This window comes from Protopterus annectens, chromosome 3.part1, assembly GCF_019279795.1.
Source record: "Protopterus annectens isolate FY-2018-M chromosome 3.part1, PAN1.0, whole genome shotgun sequence".
NCBI lineage: Eukaryota > Metazoa > Chordata > Ceratodontiformes > Protopteridae > Protopterus > Protopterus annectens.
In genome coordinates this window covers 969,851,200-969,866,609 of record NC_056732.1, presented here as the reverse complement: position 1 = coordinate 969,866,609, position 15,410 = coordinate 969,851,200, and positions in this window count along the sequence as shown.

Below are 15,410 nucleotides of genomic sequence, written 5' to 3'. Positions count from 1 at the left end.
CCACACTGTGAAAGTAGCAGACTCTAAATCTGACTTGAGACCAGTGACAAGTGGAGTACCACAGGGTACAGTCCTGGGTCCTCGACTGTTTGGTATCTACTTCTCTGATGTACAGGCTAACACAGAAGGTCTTTGGCTAATGAAGTTCGCAGATGACTGCAAACTAGGAGGCATAATCAAAACTCCTAGCGATGTGGACATCCTACAAAAGGGCCTCACTGAGACAGATGCTTGGTGTCAAACCATGGTTTCAAGCTCAATGCCAAAAATGCATTGTCATCCCTTTTGGTAAAAACTCTGTACCCATGAAATACCACATAGGCAGTAGTCTACTTAACACTGAAAGTGTGATAAGAGACCTTGGAACACAGGTGGACAGTAGTCTCCTTTGATAATCACATTGTCACAGTAGTCAGGAAATCCTTCTGCATGGCACACCTCATCACAAAAGGTTTCTCATCCAGGAAAAAAGAGGTAATTTTTCCCCTCTACTCATCATTTATTAGACCCGTTATAGAATACAGTGTCCCTTTTGGTATGTACCTCACAAGACATCTACAACAACTGGGAAGGCCGCAGAAATACCTCACAAAGAGGATTACCGGCCTCAAACAGATGTCCTACACAGACCGTCTCAAAAAACTCCAGCTTTACTCCATTGCATATCGCCTACTCATAGGTGATCTTTGCCTAACATACAAAGCTATGTCAAACTCAGAGCTGTTGGACATGCTCCACTTAAAGCAATCCCAATCCCTCTGAGCTACATGCTCTAGGGACTTAAACCTTGGTACCATAATAAACAGAACATGTTGGAGGGACAGATTCCTGTCCCAGAGACTTCCCATACTCTGGAACAAACTACCTAACTATATCAAACAAAGCTCCTTATTAGCACTCTTTAAGAAAAATCTTGATGACTGGATGGGAGATAGGAAATTCACCCCGAGGATCACTTCTGTGGCTCTGCTCAACAGGGGCACAGGAAAATAATTTTCTTGGGTGGCAAAAGCCAGGGTACCTTTTTGGCTAGGCTTATATAGGCCCTGGGGCCAATAGCCTAGTACCTATCTATGAACTTATGAACCTCTGCTCAAGCTTGAGCCAAACTACTCCAAGTTTCAGACTTGTACTCAGTGCCAGAATAGACTCACTGCATAAGCCTTTGGCTGTGGTGCTTTACCAGCAGTCCAATAAATATCCTGAATTTCTGAACACCACCACTCTGCCTTAAACTGGGAAGCTTGTCCATTAACTCCAACCATGTCTAACACCCAACCTATAGCAATGGAAAATGATGCTTTACTGCCAATTCCCATTATCACATTTACTGGTAGTGCACAAACCCGAGCAAAGATGTCAACTGAGTCTGTGCAATGTTAAGTGGCAGCAGCAGTGCCAAGCAGGTTAACATAAATATTTGAAACAGAAAGGTTATTCTGACACTTGACCTTAGTTTGAGGGTATCTGGTGATGTAGCTGGAAATATGTATTGAAAATTGGAAGGCAACTGTTAGGTGAGTTAAGTTTGCAGTTATTAACTGGGGGCATAAATGCCATGACCTGACACACTTGGTTTTGGCTTTATACACTGATAACATTGATTTTTATTCAAATCTAGGCATAAGGGACAAAACATTTTCTTCCACAGTGTTTATTTTCCATCTTTGCCACAGAAGAAGTACTGCACAAACATAGCCAGGAATCATTCATAAATACAACTGACAGTTGCAGGTGCTACACATATATGTGTGTGACCTGACAAGGTTTTTGTATATAAATCCAATTGTGTATGTGTCTTATGTAATTGTGAAAGCCATGCAAGTCCATATAGCAGAATTATACTTATATTAATATAGTAGACGGTATACTCACAGTCAAACATCTACAAACACACTATGGATGTCTTATCCCTCATACATATAATTCCTATCAGCTCCACTACCTAAAGTATTATGACTGAGAGTGAATATAATAGGAAAAGGAACAACAGTATAAATGTCTAGAATGTCCTATTTTAGAACCAAGGACCATGTATATGGCAATCCCATACTTATACCTGTGCCACAAGGATGTTGAAATAACCCTTGTCTGTTTTACAGTTAATTGCTATAAGCAGCTTGTCACAACATTAAAAATAGGTTGAACATGCTGTACTAGAAGCCAGGACCATTTGTACTCCAGCCCTACACTTACACCTGCTGCCACATTACATGACGTTTCTATAAATTCCTGCTCATTCTTAAGTTTTATGTGTTAACTGCTGCACAACAATGCTTAGTGTGTTTGTGTGGTGCCCAACAGAAACAATTGAATGTATCTGTTTTCATTTATTGGTTGTCTGCATCTTGTCTGCAGGTGTTCAGTGACCACAGGTGTTGGGAAACCTTGCTAACTACCACAAAAATTGTAAGAATGTATTCTTTTTGACCTTTGTACTTTTTCAGCCGCCCTGTCAGCAGGTGTTCTGTCTACTTTCTGTGTTGGCCTCTAGTCTAGTTTGCACACCATTAAGCATCGTGAAAATGAGATAAGCATGGCCAAACCTGCCATTTGTTTTCTCTGTTTCCCTTGTTTGCACTAAGCCATGCACCACATACACACTGGCAAAAATAAAAAAAAATAAAAGAAAGAAAAATAACTGAAAGGTAGTTGAAATGAAGAAAAGCAATCTATGAAATAAACACTGCAAAATGTGTGTTAATACACATGAAATATTTCTACAAAGGTCTAGATTTGAACTCTCACTCTAATGAACCTTCAGAGCAAAGTAAGCATGCCTTACCCCTCTTTGACACACAACAGTTTTGTAGCAGGGAACTGAAATCATTCTGCATACAACCAACTGCAACATAATCCACAGTACTAAGAAACCACATAATTATTTATACAAGTAGCAATTTTGGAATAGTGTACTGAGTGATCACACAACCATTTATGACTATTACTTGCAAAATGCAGCTCTGTCTTACCTCTCTATGTTTGTTGCTCATCCTTGTTTTATCTGAGCAGTAATCTAAGACATGGAGTCTGTAAGGCATTCTATATCATTGTCCTGAAAATGTGTGAGGAAATTAAGTGGCAATAATATACAGTTGTCAACAAATGAAGGGAAGGTTGGATGTTAATGACAGAACCGGTGAATTGTGTGATGCTTATTTACACTTCCAACCTTGATAAAATTGCTTATATACACTTTGTATGTCTAACCTGACACTCCCACTGGAGATAGAGCAGTCTGCATTGCTGTTGTGATTTCCTTCTCCCTACCAATAATCATTCACAGTTGTAATCCATCAAAAACAAACATTGATGGAGTGCCTGCACTATGTTTACATCATATACATGGACCAAGTCATTTGGGATTTGGCAATTCTAATGAGTTTACACCTCATTTGCATCTTTACCATGCTAACAGCCCTGAATCTACACCATAAAAAGGCAACCATGCAGCTAGGGAACCTGAAGTTGAGAAAACTTGTTTATGTGGATAACACGGAAGAGGCTATTATTTTGGGATATATCAGCACAGAAAACTATTGAACTTGAGAAGCTATGCTTGCATTTCTTCAACAATATACTACAGATGCTAAAATGTCCTTTAAAAAGGTTTCATATTTATGTAATATATTAATTGGCAAATTCTACTGTTATCTGTATGCATTACATAGAAGTATGCTGGTTATCTGTATGCATTACTTAGAAGAGTACTGATGGCATGGCCATGCTTGTCAGGGCATTTCACAGGAAAACATGATTGGCAATAGCTTAAAATGGAATGTTCAGTATTAAATCTGTACACATCTTTCAAGGACAGTTCATTTGATAGCACATTTAACATTTCACTGATGGTTTGTTAGCGAAATGTGTCATTTGTCTGTTCTTTTAGGGGTGGGGAGCAAAGGTGCATTTCTGTTTTGGGACAAAGAAGGATATGTTGTTATTGTTACTCTTTCTTGATTTCTATCAAGCCTTGCTTTGTGTCTGAATGTAATATGTTACAACCACACAATTCCTGTTGTTCATATTTCAGATATCTAGACTGTTTTAGGTTTCTCCAGTGAGAAATACGGAAATGATACCTTTTCTGTTTTATCTGGGAACATGTATTTGTTAGTTATGTGATACTTGTGTGTATTATCCTTCTGTTGTGTTTTAGGGCACCAAGGACTATGGCACCCAGGTGTCTCAGTCCCTGAAAACCACCCTTCAGTGACCCTGAGAATCAGGTCATTGTGGAAGCTCTTAGGCAACATGGTGCCTTTTTGCTTGAGTGGTGACATGGAGATATGTCAGGCAGAATACAAATTTGGCAGCAGACAGTTGCAGATGTGAATGCAATAGGCAGCCTCAGCAGGGCATATGATCAGGTACCATAGGGTCAGTGACATGATCTCATCTGCATGGAGGAGTGCAGCTGCAGTGGCCCATGATCAGATGGATACTAGGGGGGCTGCTGCAGAGCCACCACTAACAGCAAATGAAGAGCTCCTGTCCACTGTAAGGGATCCAGAGAGCTCCCAAGAAAGTGCAGAACAGCATTTCCTTGACATTGCTGCTGTTTCAGGGATAGGAAGTACGTCCCAGGAGGAGCTTCCAGGTAGGCTTATGTATCTCCATTGTTAAATACTCTAGTATAGTAAAATTTTTACACCAATACATTAGTTCTGTTTAGCAAGAAATTGATCGAGGGGAGGGACTGTAGATTAGTGTTGTTAACAACACATTCTGATTAATTACACATGGGCCTTAGGGTGGACTTGTCATGCAAGTTCTTGTTGAAGGTACAGTTTATAGGGCATATAAAGGGCAAAAAATGTACCCCCTGTGTTACTGTTAATTGTATTTTGATGTCTTTATTGTTTGCTTAATTTCTTCCAGGTCCATCCAGCATAGAGAGCATACTATCATCTGCACTTAAGTCAAACATTTTTATGTCAGTACTGAAGAGCAGTTCAAAAATATATAGTGTGTGATTTTGGTGTCAGGACTGTTGTGTGTATTAATGTACTGTCTGTAATAGTGGCACCAATGATAGCTTTTTAGCATATATTGGACTATACTAGTGTCGGTATTTGTTTTTTCCTGTGTTTGCTGTTTATTATTACAGGTGTTCCTGACAGTGGAAGCATGGGACTTCTATCACCTGATGTCAGAGTATCAGCAGATGCTGATGATTATGGTGGCCAAACAGAGGCACAGTTGAGGAGTGCAGCAGTTGAATCTGACACTGTGCTTGACATACAGCCATCCCCTGTAATTCCAATGGACATAGTCATTAGGCCTGCACCTACCTGTTCCAGTGAGCATTCCAATATTAGACAGGTGGAGGGTGAGAATTGATCAGGGAAGTGTGGTTACTGTGGTTCAGTGCCTGTTGACTCTGGCTGTAGCCAAAGTGTGGGCAAGGTGCCATGCAGGATGGTTGTTAGGGGTGCTTGAAGGAGGCCACATTGTCCATCCTCCACCTGATCAGGTGTCTCTTACCATGCCACTGAAGATATGTTTAGGGATATTATGGAGGTGCAGGCACATTCCTGTAGGTCATCCAGAAATGCTTAGGGTTGTATATGTGGCACAGGCTGATATGCATGAATGCCTGCATCGTGTTATTGATTCAATGGATTGGATGAATGACACTTTGGAATGGTGGTGTCTGTGATGGAAGAACTGCTCTGAAGGGGATGCCATTCTCATTTTGTTAGTCATCCACATCATCTAATGTTACCAGTGTACACGTGCCTGATCACACACCCATAGTTGCAGCACTTCCGCTGCTGCGTCAGTGGTTGATCTTTCCACATCCAGATGTGGCAGGCCATGGGGTCATGGTCCTGGATGTTCTCATGAGGGGAGCTCATCTAGCAGACAGCAGACACATTCAGGTAGCAGCAGTGCATCTGACTATAGATGTGGCCATGCCAGTGCAACTCCTGACAGAACCAGTTCTCATGGTTGCCTACCACATGAATGAACAGCCACCTCTACCATGCATGGCTCACATCTTTCCAACATACAAAAAAGAAGAGTTAGCACACAGCTTGACTGTGTTTAATCAGACCCTCACACACCAATTTCACCTGAAGGACCCATACAGACACTCTCTCTCTCACACACACACACACACACACACACACACACACACACACACACACACACACACACACACACACACACACACACACAAACACACACACACATACACACAAAACAGTTACATGGCTTAGCCATAAAGCTTAAAACTCATTTTGTGTCACTGGCCATTTGCTACTTCATCCAAATGTCTGCCTGCTTTTCTTTCTTACTCGCACACACTCACCAACCTTTCATGTCAGCCTAGGTTGTCCCTGTTTCCTATCTTTTGGATTCAGGGATACATAAGCTTTGTGCCTGATGCTCAGAGTGCATAGCTGACTTAGTGCATAGTATATCTGCATTTGTGATGTTGAACTGGTAATAGTACCTTTGACTTGTATTAATCTTAGAAAGTTAGACAGTTGATAGCATCAAGCTTTCTTTTGCATCAGTATTGTTAATGATCTTGTGAGGGTTGTAAAGTCTGAAACTGAAATGTGTCTCACTTTCTAACTTTTCTCTTTAATGATTTTCCAGTACAAATGTATGGTGCTATACTGAGGGTATGTGGTGACAATCAGTACTTTTGAGATGTATGATTCTGTCTGTCTTTGATGTCTGAGGCCTACTAGTTAATAATGGACACATATAAGTCAAATAATTATCTGCTGTCACATGTTAAGGCCATTTCTGTACAAATCACCCACCTTTTACTTGCGTACACTACCAAGTAAAACCATGCAAGGATAGGCCAGTCATTCATATTATTATATAATGCACTCCATGTTCAGGACTTACCTTGTAAATCCAGCAGTTGTTGCAGTTTTAGTTCAGGGCTTACTCTGTCTAATGCAAGCAGTACACAGCCATTACATGGGTAGGTAAAGGTTGTGAGCATTGGCTGGCATCAATTTTAGTATATGTATGTGCGTAGGTGGAAGGTTTTAGCCCCTTCGGTGGTGAGTGAGCGTGCTATGCATTGCCTCTTAGCCAATGCGAGGACATACTGTAAAACATTTCCAAATGTCATAATTATTTTTTGTATTTGGCAGCTCAAAGCATATTTTTAACAAGATCTATGACAAACTACTGGTTATTGTCTGTAAGAGACTGGTAGGTGTGTTACAGCTTTCAGGTATATAAAACACTTTGTACGCATACATTTTGTATTTCTATGACTCATAGTACAAGGCAGCAAAAGCTCCCACAATTCACCTGTTATGTGTTCTCCACCTGAATTTCAGTATTTACGTTTCAAGCTTCACTCTACTCTGCTAACAAGAAAAATGTCTTGACATAGATGTCTCAAGGATGTAAAAAGTTAGCTATGATCAGAGACCTGATGACAATCCTCTAAGATCTGTTTATTCTGCAAAATATTGTATCCTGTTTATATAAAGGTCTGAGGCTCAGAATTTTGCAAAATCAAAATGAATGGAAGTGTCATCCCTCTTACTAATGATTTCAGTTAATGGTGAGCAAAAAAAGATGTTCTGCAGTAAATGGAAAATGACGGAAAATGATGTTCTCTCTTCTACTATGGAAAATTAAATGCCGTTAATAACACAAATGACTGGAAAAAATTAAGACATAACACATACATGCACATATGCATGAGGACATAAATACAAAGATGGAAAAATTGGATAAGGGGGTCAGAGTTATTGCATACACTTTTAGTTTGTCACTGAACTTTACCACCACCAAAAACACAAATCAACAAATGATCTGCAACCAGCTTTATTAACAAACATGGAAAACACATTAACACAGCCATACACTAAAACAACATGGAAGTATGATAGAATGCTCATCTACATCACAGATTCTTCAATCAATTCAACAATGTATCTTTCCCAAAACAAGGCAGTATGTTAGACTGCTAATCATACACAAATTAGTAGCATTCACCTGCTTAGTAGGCAAAATTCCACTCCAAAAGCAGCATAATGCTGCTCACATGAACCAAAAGAGATTGCCAACTGAACTCAGAAAGGGGAGGGAGGGCTAATAACTCTAAGAACTACTATGGCCTTTCTTAAACTCAAGAAGCTGACCAACAGCCTCTTCCCCCTTTTAATCCTATCAAGCTATTTTCCAAATATGTCTTACAAAATCAATGAAAGTGGAGCATTGAACATGTCTAACCTGTTATCAGTAGGATGTACGTCATCACTATGGAACCAAACCAGATCCCTATCCACAAAGTCCCAGTGCTTAAGAGAAAAAAAAAATACACTAAAGCACTAGTGGCCAAAGCCACTCTGTGATAAAGAAATCTCCTAGTAAACCTTCCATTACCTTACACTGCTCAGCCCCCTCCTTTCCAAATCTGGGAATTATTGCCAACCAAATTACCTTTAACCTCTGGAAACCTCTGACAAACCACTAACAAATCTTTCAATAACAGGTAATCAACCTTCTTTTAGGTATAATTCTAATATCTTTACCTCCAAGATGCAACAGCAATTCAACTGGATCATACTGGCAACAAATGGCACCGCTGCATACTTTGATGACCACACTACTGAAGTTGCCACTGGTCTGGATCCAGACCCAAGTTCACAACACCAGGTCTGACTTCTGCTCTTCTGAGTGCCCAGTAAACAAAAGAGTATCCCAGCGTGACTAACAGCTTCCTACCTGTGAAAGAAACACACAATTCATACAAACTCATAAACGTCTTCTTTTTCTTTAATACCTAACTGAAAACACACTATTCATACATACTCATAAATATCTTCCCCTTTAACACCCTACAAATGTAACCCAATACCAAAGAAGAATGCAAGCACCCAGCCCTTTTAATCTAAAGACACAACTTTCTCTGCCATACTGGATGCCAATACTCTTCTGAAAGAATGAATGGCATAATTATTTACTTCTACACCTTGCACTCTCAAAGCCCTTCTAACCCAAGCCACAAATTCTCTGGCACCCACCTATTTCCCATTCACATCATGGAAAACTAAGCCCTCCAATCACTCACCACATACCTCTCTCCAAGCCCACATCCATGCTACCAAACATAATAAATGCACTCCACTTCTTGGCATGACCATCTGCCTGCCCTCACCCTTCTGATCAGTCTTTGATTGTCTTAACCAAATCAACATACCCGTTGAAAGAATTCTGATATCTTTCCACAGCAAATAACGTAACAGCTTCCTTACTTCAAACTCCCCAACATACAGGAAAACTGACAATGTGGCCCACAGCACATAATCAAAATAAAAATAAGTCACCTTCTGCAAGCCTGCCAACAATAATGGCAACATATGCGTGCCTAATTGTAGCCTACTATCCACACCCCCAGCTGGGTCTTCTCCCATCCATTCAGCAACTTCAGTATCCTCCAAGCCTCACCACAGCACTCAGTGATTCTAAGAGTACCCTAGCCATAAGAACTGCCTCACCAACCCAACACCTCACTACCAAATATCTCAGCACTAACTCAGTTGACCAATGCCTTGACTTTAATGGCAATTTACTAACAAAATGTTTAAAAGCCTTACTGTATGTTGTTCTAGTAGACTTGGACAAGGATTGCCAAACAAGCCAGCTTTACCACATCTATTCAATCTTCCACACAATTCTGGACAGAAGAGTGTAGCTTGCCTAAGCTCTGGGTACAGACTTTCAAAATCTGCAAAACTGTAAACAGGAAAGACTATCAGCCAAAGCATCACATGACCAGGAATATGTTGAGATAAAAGGTTATTTTTCAAAGCAAAACAATCCTCCTGTGTATTCTTATACCCACCTAGATCTCAATGTCTTCTTTACCAGCAGCTGCACTACTGCTGCATTATTCAAATGAAAACCTCCATTCCTGTTCCAAAAGACCTCTTCCCACACAACCAATGATGGCAAACTTGGCATTGACTCCAAGAAGATGATGCACCCCTCAGATCAAGCTTTAGCAATCCATCTGTCACTGAAGTATGCTTCCTAACCTAGCCATCCTGCTATATCCATAAACAGGTCTAAGTCATTGAGGAATCCCAGTTCTCTTTCGAAATATATACTTAATTTAAGTATTAGAGAAACTCCAGAAAAATAGATATGTTCTCTTAGACATGTTGGATTAACCTTACCAATGATGCTTCTGCCTCACTCACCTCAAGTTGCCCACAGCTCTCATAAACATTCGACCCAGACCCACTGTCCTGCATATTTTTTTTTTCTCTCACAAAAATTGACTCCATCTTACCTGTCACATTCTCTACCAGATCATCTAGTAGCTTGAACAAGTCCAGGCCTGAATCAAGCTCATATCCCAAAAATGTAAGAGTATGAGCCAGACCCCCCACTTTGGACTTAACCAACAGCACCTCAGAATCAACATACAATTGCTCAAATAACCTATTCTCCTTGTCAATCACTCACTTCCTTTCTATCCTCAATCAAAAAAAAAATCATCCAAATAATGCAGAGCCCCTGTGAAACCTGCCCTCTGCTGCCTCATTCAGTAAGATGCTGTGTTGAACTTTTCAAAAGTAGCACAAGTGACTGTATAGACCATAGGCACTGGCTTGCCAAAGTAAAACTTCCCATTAAGATACATGGCCAAACCAGGCTAATCCTGTTTCCTCATTAGTAATCTCCTAAATGCTGACTCAGTATCCAACTTCACCAACCAAGGGTCTTTAAATCATCTGATCTCCCACAAAGCTTCATCCAAAGATGTATACTGAACCTTCACACCTGCTCTATCAACATGGGCATTAAAAGAATTTCCTTCTGGGAATGACAAAATGATGTATTAACTTAAATTCTTCTGGGAATTTCTTAGCTATCAAATCCAACTGGGAAATGCAATATGTACTAAATGGAGGGACTGCAAAGGGACCTAATAATCTACCCACAATAAACTCCTTGTCCAACAATCCCTCTATTACCTCCTTCTTCCCTAATACAGATTTCAAGTTCTTACAAAAATTAACTGAACCACCAACCTTAGATTTTTACTGCAAAACCATACTGAAACACCTACAACCAGCAGCAGCTCCAGAGCCATCTCTTTATCAGGGTAGACCTAGAGAAGAACTCTAGCTAACTCACATTAATAGGTGACCAGACCCCCCCCCCAACCAGTTCCAGTGTGAAAGGATGGACATTCCTGGTTTTGCGCACCCCCTTTCTCTTCCGCCAACCTACACACCATACCATGCCACAGCACCATCAACTTTCATCCCTCCCAACACATCCCTTCTCCAACACTTGACAGGAGTATGTTGACCTGCAAAGCGATTGCACATATGTGGGAAACTAGACGTGGACCAAATGCACTTTCCAGCATTAAACTTCCAACAGGTTTTCACATTACCCCCTATTCCCTCCAACTGCTCCTTGACTGCACTACCTGACCCATCCAGCATAGTCTCTATCCAAGTATCAGGATGACTATGCACCCACATCAAGGACTTATCCATGGCCTTGAACTTGCCTGAACTGTTATCATAACACTTTCCTAACTTTTAGTCAACTCCTTCAATGTTGTTTGACATATTGGTGAGCAAAATCTTTTGAATGTCCTACTCAATATACATTTAAGATGTGACCTACAAAACTTTGAGTTAAGCAGATAAGCACTTCCTGAACCAAACAAAGTAGCACCACTAAGCCATAAACCCCTCCAGCCCACTGTAGCCTTGCAGTAGCAGGGCCAGCTGCACCAACTGAAAGTTATAGTCCAGCAAAGTCCTGCAATGCTAAAGTGCCAAAGAATGACAAATTGAAAGTACCACAACTACTATCATAATATCAAATAGATTCACAGCTCCAAAATCCAACAAAAAATTAATTTCACCTAGTAACAGTTTGCTGAGAGTGGCTACTAAAGTTTTCTTTACCTGACACTAACTTATTTGCTCTCTGCTGCCAAAGTGCTGCCGTTCAGGATTTTATATATTTAGCATCGATGTTCTGTAGGCAGTATCTTAAATGTTTGTTGAGTAGGATGTTTGACAGGTTAAGTTCACCAATGTGCTATTTGACAGTGGAGGACTGGACTGTCAGTTAAGAAGCTGATCATAACAAAACCATGCCTTCCTGCACCTAAGCATCTGAGCATCACTAACCATTAAGTAGAACAACAGCGACGATGCTTCTTGCGATGCCTTTTCAACTATAATGGCTATGAAATAAACAAATCTGAAAAAACAGTTGTTCCAGATCCTCAAACAATACCTGCCTGCACTCTTCTTCCTCAATGCTGCTAGGGCTGTTGTGAAATCCTTGATCCCTGGTAACTCTATCACTCGCTGAATTTCATCTGCATCTATGAAATCAACTCAACCAAACTCTCTAACACCCTTCATCACTTTTCTTATACCTTCATTTAAAGCACTAAATCACTTTACCTTCTTATTCCCTTCTAATACCTCACCTTATTGTAGCTTTTAAACTACTATACCTACTTCTAATTATCACAACCAAATTGCTATTCCATCATGTTTCAGTATCAACACTCAAACTTGCTTATCGCCTCTAATACCTCACTCTATTGCATTTCGTAAATTAGTCCTACCTATCATATACAACGCTTTTCTATCCATAAAGTCTCAGTACAAGGCTTGTAAATGTAATGTTTCTGAATAGCAATACAAAATTTGTTATGCTGACTATTATGCTATGTATGCACTGAAACTGCATTATAAAATGTATTGTAAATATTGATTGCATTAAATATAACGTGGAGCTTTACTTCCAGGTCAACACTGAAAAAGGTCATGTATGCCTAGTCAGACTTTCCCGGTAAACAAATGTCAATAAATAAATAAGTAAAAAAAAACTTCAACAAAATCTCCCAGCCAAATCTTCTTTTTGATGGCTTCATGGATATGTGTTGTAATAAAAGCAACTTACCAACCGACCAACATAGAGGAACTGATTGTAATCCCACAACCAAACTTCTTTCCTCTATCTGATTCCCAATGCCTAACGCCTAATGCCTAATGCCAGAGTGGCTCTGTGCAACAGCAGAAAGTCTGTAGTCATCTGCCTACTTTAGTGCCCCCTCCAGAGCCTTGTGCCCTTCACCTAAGTGCCCTCCACTGCTTTTGCCCCCAAAACAAAGTCTGCAACCTGTACCTATCAGCTGAGCTCAAATTTTTCACCAGTGTAAGTAATACAGCATCTGACATAATATCAACTAACTCCCCTTGCCCTGATAAAATATTAGTAACAGTGCCTGCTGGTTGTTGCTGAGCCATAGAAGGCATTTTATTCCCATTCTCCTGCAGCTTTTCTGCTGGCTGCAATAGCTCCACTGACTGCATCTTGGTCTTTAACCCTTGTGACATTTGGCTCTAATTTCAGAGGCCTCTGAAACTGGCTGCTCTACTCACCCTCATTGCTTCCATCCACCTGTAGCCAATTCAGCCTGAATGGCCTCCTGTGGTGCCTGCACCTTCTGAAACTACTGGTCCACCTGTGTTACCAACTCCTGCCACCTCCTATTTAGATCCACCACTTGTACAATCCTGTAATAAAAGCAACATAACAATGCATCAGAAACTTGCGATATAAAATTTTTTCTTCCCCCATCTATTTTTTTTTTGTATTTTTATCCCACCTGTTCTTGACAACCTCTTCACCACAATGTCTAGAGTGCTCCTCTTCTTCCTGTAACTCCCTAAGACTCATATTATGAGAAACACGTGCAACCTCTAAATAGAGTAGTGATCGTTTTTTTTTGTTATTTTTATTTTTTAGCTAGCTTTGAACATACATTGGCTATGGTAAGCAGCGCTCAGTACCCTGTACTAACATTTTCCCTCAAAATCAATTTGAATTGTACATATGCGTTGTCAAAGCAAGCACACTAACTGCACATATCTGTTGTGATTACCTTCCCTCACCCAGTCCCGTTTAATTCCACTCCTCCTTTGTTTTTTATTTTTTGTTTAGTTTTTATAGCGTGCAGCTGCCCATCGTATCTCTAAACATTTTAGTGCAAGGAATCTGGACAAAGTCTAAAATAATTGGGGGACAAAGGCCCAACAATAGGGACAGATTTTAAATATTGCTCTTATAAGCTTAGAATAACAGGATATTGTGTTAGCATGTATTTTCTGGAGGATATGAAGTCTGAAACTGTATACGCCTTTCTCCTGAGATGTTTTTCAGAAGGCGACAAACTGTATTTGAAACAGACCAAAATATGAAGCAAAAATCTGGCCGTTCTGTGAAACTGAGGGGTATGCTGCTCATTTGGAAGCTTAGAAATTCTCAGTCTGCTCTGCCACATAAGCAGATTGCTAATAACCTCTACCTAAGTCCTTAAACCTAAAATATAAAGGTAAAAGAAAGGGAAAACAGTCAATAACAATCCTACATGTACAGGGGCTGCTTAAAGTGCATTGCTGTAGCCTAGCAACCCCACAAGTAGATTTGATGACATCATCAATGTCATAATCGACTCAGCATTACGTAGACCTACATTCGCTTCCTCAACAAGCAAGATTACAATACAAACAAGTCTCTCTGTTGCTCCCCAAAAATTATAAATTAAGTAATCCATCCAGTAAGTCACCGTCTCTTCCCCCAATGAAGCTTAGTACCATCTGTCCACACCTACTGGCTGAAGAGTGGTGAACACAATTACCAAAGTCGTCCCTTCTATTCACCATGCTGCACTTGCTGGATTATCAGCTACTGCATCTGGGGAGATAAAAAAATGTTTAAAATTGACCCCAACTACTACCTAACAAAATTTGTCTTACCTGAACCTACTCCAACTATGTTTTATTACCCACAAATACTTAAGCTACCAACGCACGTGCTATTTAACCACTTTAACACTACCGCTACTACCCATATCCTCCTTGAAGTAAATACTACACAAAATGTACCTGCTATGTGAAGAAAATACCTGGGACCCGAACTAATGACCCCATCTGATCATTTGGACACTACAGACTAAATTGTACAACATAATCAGTAGTCCCAAAGAGAATTGCCCCCCCAACCTAACCTTATATATTCTCCCTCTTCCTCCCTGCCTGTCTTGGGACCTCATTCATATCCCCTTGCTCTCTTCCTTAGCCAGCCTCTCATCATCTCCTACCCTTATATGTACACTCCAGTGACAAATTAGTCCACCAGGCAGACTCCCTTTCATACTCACACCTCCCATCCTTTACTTCAGTGTTCAAGAGTAAGCTGGCCTTTTGCCTACTTTAAATAATAAATGCATTACCATATGGTAGACCTATATGTAACCAATATAAGTAAGCCTATTCGGTAAAAAAATTGGGGGCAATTATTCCTAAAAAAATGCAGCCATGCTTTAGATCATTGTACAGGTATCATAACAAACTGGTTTTGTG